Source organism: Macaca fascicularis, chromosome 6, assembly GCF_037993035.2.
Source record: "Macaca fascicularis isolate 582-1 chromosome 6, T2T-MFA8v1.1".
Taxonomy (NCBI): domain Eukaryota; kingdom Metazoa; phylum Chordata; class Mammalia; order Primates; family Cercopithecidae; genus Macaca; species Macaca fascicularis.
The window spans coordinates 187,610,620-187,627,014 of NC_088380.1; the positions used below are offsets into that span (position 1 = coordinate 187,610,620).

Below are 16,395 nucleotides of genomic sequence, written 5' to 3' on the forward strand. Positions count from 1 at the left end.
CTGTCCCTGAATTGCTTTACTCAGTTTTCTTTCCTGTAAGGTTTCAATTCCTATTTTACATTAATAAAGATTTAGATCTGTATGATCCATCTTCATACGTAAGTTATTTCAGCTCAGTTTCCATATCTACCATGTGTTCTATCCCTCAGTAGGTCCAGTATTCCCTAGAAAACTACAGCTCTAACAATCTCTTGAGGAAATCAACAAATACTGCAAAATATCCTGATTACAGATTTTGAGGACAGCAAAAATGTGAATGAATGCCTGTATTATGCAATTTTTGTAAGATTACAATCACCACTGTTGATGACAACAATTTTACATTTAGCTTGTATTTAGTACTTGCTTCATTTGTTTGTCAATCAACTTGGGCTGAAATCTGAAAATTATCCTTCCTGCCATTAATCCACTCTCCAAATAATTTCTATGACTCAAATTCCAGGGATTGTAATTTCTTAAACTGGATCCTTCCAGATCAATTTTCTAATGGCCCTCTTTACCTCTTTGTTCCTCAGCGTATAGATTAGTGGGTTCAAGGTGGGGGTAACAATGGTATAAACAAGAGCAAGGACCTTTCCCTGGGTCTGAGAGTAGTTACTCTTCAGCTGAAGATACATGAACATGATGGTTCCATAGAAGACCAAGACCACCACTAGGTGGGAGGCACAAGTCCCAAAGGCCTTCTGCCGACCTTCAGCAGACTGCATCTTCAGCACAGCTCTGGCAATGCAGGCATAGGAGGTGAGGATGGTGCACACTGGAAGGGCAAGGATGATCACACGAACAATGAACATCTTCAATTCAGTTGGGCCGGTGTCCACGCAGGACAGCTTGACAATGACCAGGACCTCACAAAGGAAATGGTCCACATGGTGGTGGCCACACAGAGGCAAAATGATAGTTAGTGAAGACTCAAAGAGAGAGTTGGCAAACCCAGAAAACCAGGACAAGGCTGCGAGAAGGTGGCAGATCTGTTGGTGCATGATTGTAACATAGCGAAGAGGCCAGCAGACGGCAACATAACGGTCCACAGCCATGACAGCAAGAAGCACACACTCTGTGGAGCCGAGAGCCAAGGCGACAGAATACTGAGCCATGCAGCCTACGTAACTGACTTTCTTACTCGCTCCCCAGATGTTCACCAGCATCTGAGGGACAATGCAGGTGGTGAAACACATGTCCAGAAATGAGAGGTTTCGGAGGAAAAAGTACATTGGGGTGTGGAGCCGGCTATCCAGCAGGGAGACCAAGATGATGGCTGTGTTCCCCATGAGTGTCATGGTGTAGAACCCGGAGACAAACAGAGAAAGGATGAACTCAGCCTGGGGATATTCTGAGAAGCCAACTAAGATGAAGTCTTCCCCTGAGCTGTCATTTATTTTCATCATCTGCTTATTTTGTAGCACTTGAAATAAAATCAAGTGTAATCTATATATTGTCAAAACAAAATTTAAAAAGGAGTTAGTCAATTTTTATGTAATAGTCACTATCATTTCATAGGTTTGCAAACAAATCTAAATAATAGGAATTCAAATTTCCTGGTGTACAAAATCCAATGTCACAAAGAATGTAAAACTTAGAGTGAAGTAGCTTTATAATTATTACTGCCTAACACTTTTAGACAAGTGAGCTCAAAACATTTTAAGAATAATAAAGATAAAATAAAATCAATTTTATAGACAACCAGTACTATAGTAAATAGATGTGGCAAGAGTGGACATCCTTGTCTTGCTCCTGATGTTACAGAAGAAGCTTTCAACTTTTCACCACTAAGTATAAAGTTAGCTGTTAGCTTGTCATTTATGGCTTTTATTGAATTGAGCTACATTCCTTCTTCACCTTATCTACTGAGATTTTGTATCATAAATGGACATTGAATTTGGTCAAATATTTTTTCTGCATTTAACATGATGATCATATGGTTTTATTCTTCATTCTGTTCATGTGGTGTATCACATTTATAGATTTGCATTTTTTGAAAGATCAACAAAATTGACAAACCTTTAGCTAGATTAAGAAAAAGAAAAAAGAAGACTCATGTAAAATCAGAATGAAAGAGGAAATATTACAGTCAATATCACAGAAGTAAAAAAGGATTATAGGACAATACCATGAACAATTGAACGCCAATAAATTAGGTAACCTAAAGGAAATGAATCAACTCCTTGAAACATACAACTTACCAAGACTGGATCAGCAATAAATAGAAAACCAGAACAAACCAATAGCTAGAAAAGAGACTGAATCAGTAATCAAAAACTTTCCAACAAAGAAAAACTCAGAACTGTAAGGCTTCACTGGTGATACTCTACCAGATATTTAAAGATAAATTAAGAACAATTATGCTCCAATTCTTCAAAAAATAAATAAATAGGAGAGAATGCTCACAAACTCATTCTATGAAGCTAGCATTCTCCTAATATTAAAGTCAGACAAAGTCGCTAAAATAAAAGAAAACTATAGAATAATCCTGATGATTATTGATGCAAAAACCCTAAAGAGATATTAGCAATCTGAATTCAACAGCATATTTCAAGTATTATACATCATGATCAAGTTTTATTCCTGGAGTGCAAGGATGGTTTAACACTGGAAAAGATATAAAAATTAATCAATGTAGTATGACACATTAATAAAAGACAAAACTACGTGATCATCACAACTGATGCAGAAAAAAGCGTTTGACAAAAGATAATATTCTTTTCCTGATAAAAACAATAACTAGGGATAAAAGGAAACCACTTCAACATTATAAAGCCATGTATGAAAAATGGACAGCTTACATCATACTCAATGTTAAAAGACTGAAAGTTTTTCCTCTAAAATCAGGAACAAGGTGAGGATGTTGGTTCTCACCACTTCTGTTCAATATGCCACTGGGAGTCCTAGCCAGAGCAATTAGGGAAGAAAAAGAAATAAAAGATACCCAAATTGGAAATGAAGAAGTCCAGCTATCTCTGTTCACAGATGATATGATCTTATATGTAGAAAGGCCCATAGTGTGCAAATACACACAGTTAAAATGAATAAACAAATTCAGCAAAGTTGAAGAATAAAAGATCAAACAAACAACAAACAAAATAAAAGATCAACAAACAAGAATAAAAGATCAATTGCATTTCTATAGACTAATAACAATCTAAAAAGTAAATTAATAAAAAAGTTTATTTAAAATAGCATCAAAAAGAATAAAATACTTATAAATAAAATTAAACAATGAAGTGAAAGACTTGTACACCAAAAACTACAAAATGTTGAAAGAAATAAAAGAGGACATAAAGAAAATACATCCCGTGTTCATGAATGAAAGGCTTAATATTGTTAATGTACACACTATTCAAAACAATATATTCAGTCAATATAGGAATGATTTCCTATCAAAATTTCCTATCAAAATTCCAATAACTTTTTTGCAAAAACAGAATTCATCCTAAAATTTATGTAGAACTTCAAGAGACCCTGAATAGCCAAAACAGTCTTGAAAAGAAATAAAGTTTGAGGTCTCTCACTTCCTAATTTCAAAAGATATTGCAAAGCTACAGTAATTGAAACAGCATGGTACTGGCATAAAGATAGACATACAGACCAATGGACTTGGATAGAGAGTCCAGAAGTAAATCCTACTGTGCAGGAAGACAGATCTCAGCATTGCCTTGGATGACCCAGTTCTGCCTACTCCTACTTGTATTCTCACAATAACTGTAAAATGAAACATCCTGAAATTAGAAGGACGTGTTTGGAAGAATCTAGACAGTGTTATCATTCCTCCCACAAAAGGATATTTTACAACAGTTGTGCTCAGCGATCCAAGATGCACCCAGAGGTATAAATTCAAGGTGGACTGTTTTAGTCATCACTCAGCTGAGATAGAGAGTGAAATGTGCAGACAAAATTTTATCTGTTCTGGGAAGATTTCCTAAGTTTGAGGGACCAGCACACCACAGATTCCAGCCTTCTGTTTATCCTTGCTTGCTATCTGTTAATAGTAAAGTTGTTTTACTTAGTGTATTATAAGAGTGTTCTGTCTCACCACGCTCATACTCTGGCAACTGGGTTTGAGTAAAACCTTTTGCCAGATTTAGAAAACTTTGCAGAAATTGGCAAGGTGTTTAGTCTTCAGCTGGGATTGATACTAGTGTACAGTATTCTGCTTAACATCACACATATGGTCAGATGATTTTGGACAAGGGTGCTGAGAGAGACAGGACACTCTCTTTAAAAAATGATACTGGAAAAACCAGATGTTTATGTGCAAAAGAATAAAGTTGAATCCTTATTTTACACCACATGTAAAAATTAACTCAATATTGATTAAGGACATAAACATAATACTAACAAACCAAATTTAGCAGCACATCGAAAAGCTTATCCACAATGAACAAGTAGTCTTTATTCCTGGACTGCAAGGTTGGTTCAACATATGCAAATTAATAAATGTGAATCGTCACATAAACGGAACTAAAGATAAAAACTACATGATTATCTCAAAAGATGCAGAAAAGGCTTTTGATGAGATTCAACACTGATTCATGTTAAAAACTTTCAATAAACTAAGTATTGAATAAATACACTTCAAAGTAATAAAAATCACATACGACAAACCCATAGCCAACACCATACTGAATGGGCAAAATCTGGAAGCATTCCCCTTGAAAACTGGCATGAAATAAGGATGCTCTCTCTTACCACTCCCATTCAATATAGTACCAGAAGTCCTGGCCAGGGTAATCAAGCAAGAGAAACAAAAAAAGGGCAGCCAAATAGAAAAAGAGGAAGTCAAACTATTCCTGTTTGTAGACAACATAATCCTATATCTAGAAAACCCTGTAATCTCAGCCCCAAAGCTTCATAAGCTGATAAACAACTTGAGCAAAGTCTCAGAATACAAAATCGATTTGCAAAAATCACTGGCATTTCTAAACACCAACAACAGTCAAGCCAACAGCCAAATCAGGAACAAACTCCCATTCACTATTACCACCAAAAGAAGAAGATACCTAGGAATACAGCTAACTAGGGAGGTGATAGATCTCTACAAGAACTACAAATCACTGCTCAAAGAAATCAGAGATGATGCAAACAAATGAAAAAAAAATCCATGCTCATGGATAGGAAGAATCAATATAATTAAAAAGGCCATACTGGCCAAAGCAATTTACAGATTCAATGCTATTCCTATTAAACTGCCATTGAGATTCTTCACAGAACTAGAAAAAACTATTTTAAAATTCATATGGAATGAAAAAAAGAGCCCAAATTGCCAAGACAATCCTAAGCAAAAAGGACAAAACTGAAGGCATCACACTAGCTAACTTCAAACTATAGTACAAGGCTACAGTAACCAAAACAGCATGGCACTGGTACAAAAACAGACACTTAGACCAGTGGAACAGAATAGAGAACTCGTAAATAAGCCCATACACCTACAACTATCTGATCTTCGACAAACCTTACAAAAACAAGCAATGGAGAAAGGATTCCCTATTCAATAAATGGTGCTGTAATAACTGGCTAGCCATATGCAGGAGATTGAAACTGGACCCCTTCCTTATACCATATACAAAAACTAACTCAAGATGGATTAAAGACTTAAACGTAAAACCCAAAACTATAAAAACCCTGGAAGACAACATAGGCAATAATATTATGGACTTAGGTATGGGCAAAAATTTTATGATGAAGACACCAAAAGCAATTGTAACAAAAGCAAAAGTTGACTAATGGGATCTAATTAAACCAAAGAGCTTCTGCACTGCAAAAGAAATTATCAACAGAGTAAATAGACAACCTACAGAATTGGAGAAAATCTTTGCAAACTATGCATCTGACAAAGGTCTAATATCCTGCATCTATAAGGAACTTAAATTTACAAGAAAAAAAAACCATAACCTAATTATAAAGTGGGCAAAGAATATAACAGATACTTTTCAAGAGAAGACATACATGCAGCCAACAGGCATATTAAAAAAAAGCTCAACATCACTCGTCATCTGAGAAAAGCAAATCAAAACCAAAATGAGATACCATCTCACACCAGTCACAATTACTCTTATTAAAAAGCCAAAAAATAACAGATGCTGGTGAGATTGTGGAGAAAAAAGAATGCTTATCCTTTTGTGGGAGTGTAAATTAGGTCAGTCATTGTGGGAGTGTAAATTAGGTCAGCCATTGTGAAAGACAATGTGGCAATTCCTCAAAAACCTAAAGACAGAAACGCCATTCCACCCAGGAATCCCATTATAGGGTATATACTCAAAGGAATATAAATTGTTCTATTATAAAGACACATACATGCATATGTTTATTGCAGCACTATTCACAATTGCAAAGACATGAAATCAACCAAAATGTCCATCAATGATAAACTGGATAAAGAAAACGTAGTACATATATACCATAGAATACTATGCACTCGTATAAAAGAATGAGATCATATCCTTGGCAGAGACATGAATGGAGATGGAGGACATTATCCTTAGCAAACTAACACAAGAACAGAAAATCTAATGCCACATGTTCTCACTTATAAGTGGGAGCTAAATTATGAAAACTCATGGACACATAGAGAGGAACAACACATACTTGGGCCTATCAGAGGGTGGAGGGTGTAAGGAGATAGAGGATCAAGAGAAATAACTACTGGGTGCTAGGCTTAATACCTGAGTGATGAAATAACCTGTACAACAAATCCCCATGCCACAAGTTTACTTGTGTAACAAACCTGCACATGTACCCCTAAACTTAAAAGAAAAAGAAAAAGACCCCCATACTATGAAATTCTTAGAAGAAAACAGGGGAACATCTTCATGGTGTTGGATTTGGCAATGATTTCTTGAATATGACACCAAAAGCACAAGCAACAAAAGGAAAAATAGACAAATAGAACTACACCAGACCTAAAACTTCCATGCATCAAAGGACACAATCAATAAAGTGATTGTACCTGGTGATCTGTGAGCTTTGTCTGTAGCTGGCATGGCCAGGATGTGAGAAGCAGCATCCTGGGGCAGCATAGGGCAGCAGCACCGTAGGCCTGGTTTTCTTTCCTTTCTCTTCCCCAAATCAATCTGTCCTCTTGGGCCCCTCAGCCTTTTCCCCATTGTCTTGAATATTAGCACTTGGCTCCCTTTTAGTCATGCTAATCTTTCTAACAAGTGGTTTCTCCTCAGCCTGCTTGAATTCCTGAATTCCTATTAAATTCCTCTTCTGAAACTGCTTCTTCCTTCTTGACCACATAGCCAGGCTGTGAATTTTCCACATTTTAACATTCTGCTTCCCTTTTAATTATAAGTTCCAACTTCAAGTTATTCCTTTGCTCCTATATCTGATTGTAGGGTGTTGGAAGAAGCTATGCAACTTCTTGAACACTTTGTTGCTTAGAAATTTTGCCAAGCATGGTGGCTCACGCCTGTAATGCCAGAACTTTGGGAGGCCGAGGTGGATAGATCACCTGAGGTTAAGAGTTTGAGACCAGCCTGGTCAACATGGTGAAACACTGTCTCTACTAAAAACACAAAACAAAATAGCTGGGTGTGGTGGTGCGTGCCTGTAATCCCAGCTACTCAGGAGGCTGAGGCAGGAGAATTGCTTGAGCTGGGGAGGCAGAGGGTGCAGTGAGCCAAGATCACGGCATTGCAGTCCAGCCTGGGCAACGACAGTGAAACTCTGTTACAAAAAAAAAGAAGAAAGAAAGAAAGAAAAGAAAAGAAAGAAATTTCTTTCACCAGATACCTTATGTCATCACTCTTAAGTTTAGCCTTCCGCAAAGTTCTAGGACATGGACACAAAGCAGCCAACTTCTTTGATATAGTGCAGCAAGGGCAACCTTTGCTCCAATTCCTAATAACTTTCTTATTTCTGTCTGATACCTCATCAGCCTGGCCTTCATTGTTCAAATTTCTATCAGCATTTTGACTACAACCACTTAACCAGTCTCTAAGAAGATCCACATTTTCCCTAGTCTTCCTATCTTCCTATGAGCCCTTCAAACTCATCCATCCTCTGCCCATTACCCAGTTCCCAAGCTGCGTCCACATTTTTAGGTATCTTTATAGCAACACCCCACTCTTGGTACCAATTTTCTGGGTTAGTTCATTTGTGTTGCTATAAAGAAATGCCTGAGGTTGGGTAATTTGTAAAGAAAAGAAGTTTATTTGGCTCAAGGTTTTGCAGGCTGTACAAGAAGCATGGCACCAGTATCTGCTTCTGGTGAGGACCTTAGGAAGCTTCGACTTACGGGGGAAAACAAAGGGAAACCAACGTGACACATGGTGAAAGAGGTAGCAAGAAATATGTGAGGCTCTTTTAAACAACCCGGTCTCACATGAATTAGTAGAGAGAGAATGCATTCATTACCACAGGGAGGGCACCAGCCATTCCTGAGGGATGTGCCTCCATGAACCAAACACCTCCCACTAGGCCCCAACTCCAACCTTGGGGGTCAAATTTCAACGTGAGATTTGGAGGGAACAATATCCAGACTATATCAAGGGGTTAATATCTAGAACATATAAAGTACTCCTATGACTAAATAACAACAAAATAACCCAACTAAATAATGGACAAAGGATTTGAATAAACATTTCCCTATGGAAGATATATAAATGGCCAATAAGCACAAGAAAAGATTCTAAGTATCACTAATAATTAGAGAAATGCAAATAAAAACTACAATGAGATATCACTTCATACTTGCTAGAGCAGTTACTACCAAAACCGGAAAATAAATGTTAGTAAGAATGTGAAGAAATTGGAATCCTTCTGCATTGCTGTTGGGAAATCCAAAATGGAGCTGTTGCTTTGGAAAAAAGTAAGACAGTTTCCTCAAAAAATTAAAAATAGAATTACCATATGGTTCAGCAATCTCTCTGCTGGGTATATGCCCAAAATAATTGAAATCAAGGACTTGAACAAATACTTGCACACCTGTGTTCATTACAACATTATTCATAATATCCAGCAGGTGGAAACAGCACAAATATTTATCAACAGATGGACAAATAAACAAAAATGTGGACTACTCATGCAATGAAATATTACGCAGCCTTCAAAAGGAAGGGATCCTGTCACATTCTACAACACGGATTAATTATGAGGACATTATGTGTAGTGGAATAAGTCAGTTACAAAAAATGTATACAGCAATCAATTTTATAGAAGCAGAAAGAATGATAGTTATTAGGAGACAGGGTAGGGGAAATGGAGAGTTATTTAATGTGTTGTAGAGTTTCAGCTTGTAAGATGGAAAAGCTCCGGAGATCTGTTACACAACAGTGTGAATATATTAACACTACTGAACCATACACTTAAAATGGCTAAGATGGTAAGTTTAGTGTTATGTGTTTTTTAACCTCAATTAAAAATTAAAGTTAAAAAAATTAGAGACAAAGTTATTTGGAGATAGAATAGAATTTGTTTTATTAAAATAAATCATTCTAAATGAATAATTATTTGCTGCATCTCTCCCCACCCAAAACAATGTATATTTTGAGAAATGATCAATGTCAATGGAGGCAGGGTAATAGCACCTCCTTTCTAACAAAAAATATAGTAACGCTTTTTCGATATATCTATGTAGGTTATTTGTAGGTGTTCAATTTCAGTATCTTCTGTTCCTATTGTTTTTGAGATCTCTCCTCCATTAAAGTAGCTCATGTTAATATTCCAAATCTGTGACTTTTTTCTACTTCACTTTTATTTCTTTTTTCTTTTCTTTCTTTCTTTCTTTCTTTTTTTTTTTTTTTTGTGAGATGGAGCCTCGCTCTGTCACCCAGGCTGGAGTGCAGTGGTGTGATCTCAGCTCACTGCAACCTCCACCACCAGGGTTCAAGCAATTCTCCTGCCTCAGCCTCCCAATAGCTGGGACTACAGGCATCTGCCACCACACCTGGCTAATTTTTGTATTTTTAGTAGAGACGGGGTTTCACCTTGTTGGCCAGGCTGGTCTTGAACTCCTGACCTCAGGTGATCCGCCCGCCTCAGCCTCCCGAAGTGCTGGATTACAGGTGTGAGCCACCGCGCTCGGCAGATCCCTCTCTTTTGATGATGCCACTGCCTCACCTTTAAATGCCCTCCCTCACTCCATGGAACCACGCCCGCAGCTACTTTTCTGTAATTGCCTCTTCTCTCAGTCAAATACATCTTAAGTTTACCATATCCAAATTCCTTTGTGCACTTTAAACACCTTAGAAAGCACAGATAGCAAAAACAGAGTATTACCATTTCTCCAAAATTGATCCCTACATAAAAACTAAAGCCAATTTTAAAATGCATTGCTGTGGACGTGAATTTATTTCTTCATTATTGCTTTTTAAAATGCTTCTACTGCTCCCAAGTTTGTCTTCCTAGATCAAAAGAAAATGCAGGATTGCCTCAGACCAACAGGCATTCCAGAACCTGCCCAATCTACTCTTGGTCGGCATCCAAAAATACATGTACCATCCAAGGAAATGCTGAGCTGGTGATCACCGGTTAGGCTGAGACTCTTTTTGTAGCAAAGATTGACATGCTATGTCATGGTGACCGGTGGAACTCCATCTTCCCTAGAGAGCTGGCTGTTTGCCCAGAAATGAGGTATGCTTTTAACATTAGTAGGACAGAAACACCTGACTTACTGTCACGTTATGTTGACATACTGATCTGTTCTACTGATTTAATTACACACTTGTGTTTTTCTTATCAACAGTCACTCATTATAATTAGTATGATTATCTAGGGCAGAGTCGCCCAGTGGCAACAATGCAAGCAAAATATGTTGTTAAAATTTTTCTAATAACCACATTTTAAAAGGTTAAAAAAGTAAATTAACAATATATCTTATTGAATTCAGTATACCCAAACTATTAATTCAACATGTCTGAATACAAAAAATTAATGAGGTGTTAATTTCGTACTGTCTAAACTTTAGGATTTATTTTATACTTACTGTACATTTCAAATCAGATGCTAATTTTTTATTGGCAATACTTCATCTGTATTTAGATTGTATAATAATTACACTTGAAAACATAGATTTACTCATCCCAGTTGTTCCAAGCACACTTTGTTTTCCAGTAGATGAATTGAGAATCAGTTTTTTAACTTAGGTTAAATTAAATAAAATTCAAAACTGGGATTCCCTGTCAGTCTCAGTAGTCACATTTCAATCTCTCGAATATTGGACAGCACAGACACACATCCTGTTCCCTGAATGAAGAATAAATGAGGTAGTCTGCACACCTAGCCCTTTTTTTTTAGAGATATGTAGCTAATTTATTATTTTTTTGAGATATGTAGCTAATTTATTTTTTTTTTGAGATATGTAGCTAATTTATTTTTTTTTTTTTTTGAGATATGTAGCTAATTTATTTTCTTGGAGCACACTGCTGAGCCGTCCTTTTCAGGTGCATGTGCAGATTTGTCACATGGGTATATTGTGTGATCCTGATGCTTGGGCTTCTATTGAACCCATCACCCAGACAGCCAACATAGTATTCAATAGGTAGGTTGTTTTTTTTTTTTTTTGAGATGGAGTCTCGCTCTGTGGCCCAGGCTGGAGTGAGTGGCGCGATCTCGGCTCACTGCAAGCTCCACCTCCCGGGTTCACGCCATTCTCCTGCCTCAGCCTCCCGAGTAGCTGGGACTGCAGGCGCCGCCACCACGCCCGGCTAATTTTTTGTATTTTTAGTAGAGACGGGGTTTCACCGTGTTCGCCAGGATGGTCTCCATCTCCTGACCCCGTGACCCGCCCGCCTCGGCCTCCTAAGGACTAGGTAGTTTTTAAACACTTCTCCCCTCCCACCTGCGGCAGTCCTCGGTGTCTGCTGCTGCCGCCTTTATGGCCCTGCGTACCGGATGTTTAGTTCTCACTTGGAAGCGAGAACACGCGACGTTTGCTTTTCTGTTTCCGGGTCAACTCACTGAGAAAAACATCCTCCATCTCCACCCGTGTTGCTGTAAAGGACATGACTTCATTCAGGATTTTTTTACAGCTGTAGAGTACCAAGTTTTCTTTATCCCGTCCACTGCTGATGGACCCCTGGGTTCATTCCATCCATGTCTTTGTGAACAGTTGAGCCCTTCTTTCACCGTTGTTTTTGGTTTGTGTGGACACCAGCACAAGTTACCCGCCACACTCCCTTTCTGCCTGGTGCTCACACGAGGTCTCAGGAGCTGATCAGTTGTTCCTGTTGTTAAAACTTGTCCTTATTTCCACAGGACTTTCGCTTTTTAATTTTAATTTATATGGGTACATAGTAGGGGTGTGTGTGTGTGTGTGTGTGTATACACACACATATATATGGAGTACTTGAGAGGTTTTGCTACATGCATGTAATGGGTAATAATCACAACATGTAAGTAAAATGGGGTATCTATCTATCCCTTTAAGTATTTATCCTTGGTATTACATACAATCCAATTATAGTCTTTTAGTTATTTTTAAATGTGCAATTAAATTATTACTGATAGTCACCTTGTTGTGCTGTCAAATACTAGGTCTTATTCATTCTTTTAACTATTTTTTTGTACCCATTAACTTGGCTTTTGGGTTTCCTTATTTTGCTTTATCTTTCCAGCTCGTATAGGTGGTGATATACATATTACATTTCTTAAAAACATCTACTTAACAGAAGTAACAAACTACATGCACATGTGTATGTATACTGTATATGTATATGTGTTTTCCTCACATATATATGTGAGGAAAAACACATTCTTGCTTATTAAAATCAATCTGAAAAGTTAAACATGTCATTTGAAATCCACCCTTCTTTTGGATTACACTACACTGTTGATGCTTTATATAAACCTGAGTATCATTATGAACTCATGGTCCTGTCCCAATTAACCTAAGTTATCTTTATTATCATTACTCTCAATCATCACAACGTGGCCAGTGGACATTCCCCTAAGGTGGCTCATTGCTTTTTGAGGACTGTCACTGATGCTCTTACAAACTTCACTGGATATACCTTGCTGTCCAAATAGTTTCTTCCAGCCTCAAAAAACTGGAATTAACTACTCTCCAAAGACTTTGAGTTTACTTTAGTAGAGAATAGTATTAAGAACAAAATACGGGGCCAGGCACAGTGGTTCACAGCTGTAATCCCAGCACTTTGGGAGGCCAAGATGGGCAGATTACTTGAGGTCGGGAGTTTGAGACCAGCCTGGCCAACATAGTGAAACCCCATCTCTACTATAAAATACAAAAGGTAGCCCGTCCTGGTGGCAGGCGCCTGTAATCCCAGCTACTCGGGAAGCTGAGGAAGGAGAATCACTTGAACCCAGGAGGCAGAGGTTGTGGTGAGTGGAGATCATGCCACTGTACTCCAGCCTGGGCGAAAGAGGGAGACTCCTACAGAAAAAAAAAAAAAAAAAAAAGACAAAATATGGGCACTAGGCTTGAATAATAACATGATTGTGAATAAAAATGCTATAACCGATTATGTAAAGCCTTTCATTTTTCTGTGACAGAGCTGGAAGTGATATTGCTGTACTTTTCTTTTCTTAGAACATGAAGTTCCATTGGTCAGCAGAACTTTATCCTACACTTAAATGTCATTTATATGCTTTGTGTGAACATATGAAGTCTCTCTCTTGCTCACACACACATCCCTCAGTGCCCCAAAGGGGACCAGAAGCCAGTGCAGAACTTATAACAAAGAAATAGAAGATTTCGATCCTACCTGGTGACTGGGAGTTCCTGCTCCAGGCAAAAGAGTTGAGCTCAGGTTGGCAAACTGCTTTTATCTTACCCAAGGACATGGAGAAAGCAATGGGATAATGTTGGCTGCACAAGACTCTGCCTTATTTTGACATCCCCTGGGCTTCAGCCTCCTGTGGTTAATTACTATCAGAAATGGATGAGCCCTGGGATGAGGGAGATGTAAAAGAAAAAGACGATGGGGACCTCCAGAGAATTTCTACAGAGACCTAGAACTAATTCCATCTATTTCATCATTGCTTTGTTTGTCTCAGTTTATCATCACTGCATTAAAAAATCTGATGCTTTTGGGGATTCTTGGCAAAAACAAAAGAAATAAGATATCCAGAGCGAAGTTGACAAGTAGCTGCATATAATTCCAAATTATCATTAAATCAGTCTTTATAAGCTGTTTGTTTGACATTAACATCAATATGTTGAATACATATTTTTCCTTAAAATTTTAAAAATTAATAACTTGTTTTTATTATCTAAATTATTTTTGAAGTGCTTTATTATAGCCACATTTGCATTTGCTTCTGGGGAAAAGGAATAGCATAGAATCCCTTCATAGTCGGAAAAGACCACTTAACTTTGGTTATGTGATATCCGTGAAAGAATGTTTAGGAAAAGTCACTAGCAGACTAAAAATATCTGCTGTACAGCATTGTACCTATAGTTAGTAATACTGTATTGTACAATTAAAAGTTTTCTAGGAAGATAATTCTCATGTTAAGTGTTCTTACCACAATAAAAATAAAAATATATCATTTTAACCGATTTACCGGTTGCAGTGTAACAGAAAGAATACACACTCTGGAATCAGGAGGACTTACATTTATAGTCTTGTCTTTTCCACTCTCTCATTTTTGCTCCCCATTTACAACAGCCCACATCCTCCCCCATGATTTCACCACCATTTTAATGACAGCACAACTTTCCAGCTACATGGCCCTTCGCATACACAAGGCCATTAAATCCATCCCAACCCTGCCATTAAATCCATCCCAACCCTGCCTCAGAAAGCTGCATGTCTGGATGCCTCAGAGTATTATCATAATTCTAAATAGCTGATTTAGAAAAATCCCACAAACAAGAGACTAAAAACAACTAATTACCCTTTTAATGTCATTCTAAAGCAGTGTCTGACAAGCCCACCTAGGATCTTCTAATAATCTAGGACAGGTATCAGCAAACTTTTGCTGCTTTTGTAGCAAACTTTTGCAAACTTTTGCAGCCAAATAGTAAATATTTAGGCTTTGCGAACCATGTGGTTCTTCAGACCCTACTCCACACCACCAGTACAGCATGAAGTCGCCGTGGACATACATAAATGAGCACAACTGAGTTATAAGTTCCAACAAAAGTTTATTAAATCAAATACAGTATGTTTTCAGCCATTGTATTTTAAGACATTCTTATTCTCTCTCTGTTTTCATTCTAGGACACTCATCATGCATGTGAAGGGACATTTGATGGTGTGCCACAGGTCTCAGGCTTTGTTCATTTCTTTTTATTCTTTTTATTGGTAGTTCTTAAGACATCATCTCAGTTGATTTAATTCAAATTTGCTCTGTTTTCTGCTTGAATCGCCTTGGTGAATTTTTCAGAGAGAAAGGAAAAAAGATGAGGAAAAATGAGGAGAGCCTGAAACTCATATAACCCCAAGAAGCATACCAAGATACATAAAATGGAAGTCCCAAGGGGGTGAGGTGGGAGAGAAAGGGACAGAAAGAACATTTGAGGAAATATTGGCTGAAAACTTCCCAAATCTGATGGAAAGCATTAAACTACACATCAAAGAAGCTCTTATCAAAATTATCAAATTTGAGTTAATACTAACTTGGCATCAAAATTATTCCTATGTATTAACTCAAATTTGATAATTATAAAGTTTAACATGTTAATTGTAATGTCCAACATAACTGCTAAGAATATTACTAAAAATATGGAGAATGATAATAAGAATGGAATTAAATGGTACATTACAAAAAAGTTAAACTTGAAAAAAGTCAATGTTGGAAGAATTGAGGAAGAAAAAAGATATAAGACAGAAAAGAAATAGAATAATGATGTAAGTAAGTCTTTTCTAGTCCATATTTGCTTTAAATATGAATATATTAAACTCTCCAATTAGCTGGCGTGGTGGTGGTGCATGCACATAATCCCAGCTACTCAGGAGGCTGAGGTGAGAGAATTACTTGAGTGGAAATGTTTGAGTCCAGCCTGAGCAACATAGCAAGATCCTGTCTCAAAGGAAATCCTCTCCAATTAAAGGCATAAACTGGCAAAAATAAATGTTAAAAGAAACATAATTCATCTATATGCTATGTATCAGAAACGCCCTTTACATCCAAAGGCACAAATAGGTTTAAAATGAAATTGTGGAAAGATATTCTATGTGAATATTAGCCAAAAGAGAGCTGGAGAAGCAATGCTAATATAAGATAAAATAGACTTTAAGCCAAAATTATTACAAGAGGCAAAGAAGGAAAATAGCTTAAGGTTATTTTTAATTTCCCTTGTGTTTTCTTCTTTGTCCCATTGGTAGTTTAAAATTGTGCTTCACTTCCATATATTTATGAATTTTCCCCATATTCCTTCTGTTATTGATACCTAGTTTTACTCCATCATCATCAAAAAATTCTTTGTGTGATTTGAATATTTGTAAATTTATGAAGACTTTTTGTGTTATAACAAATTGTCTATCCTGA

The 16,395-nt window shown here is 37.2% G+C and overlaps 1 pseudogene; it reads right to left on the reverse strand.

Moving 5' to 3' along the window:
• Nucleotides 1–455: 455 nt before the first annotated feature.
• On the reverse strand, nucleotides 456–1,385 carry LOC102137141 (olfactory receptor 2W1-like; annotated as a pseudogene).
• Nucleotides 1,386–16,395: the final 15,010 nt, after the last annotated feature.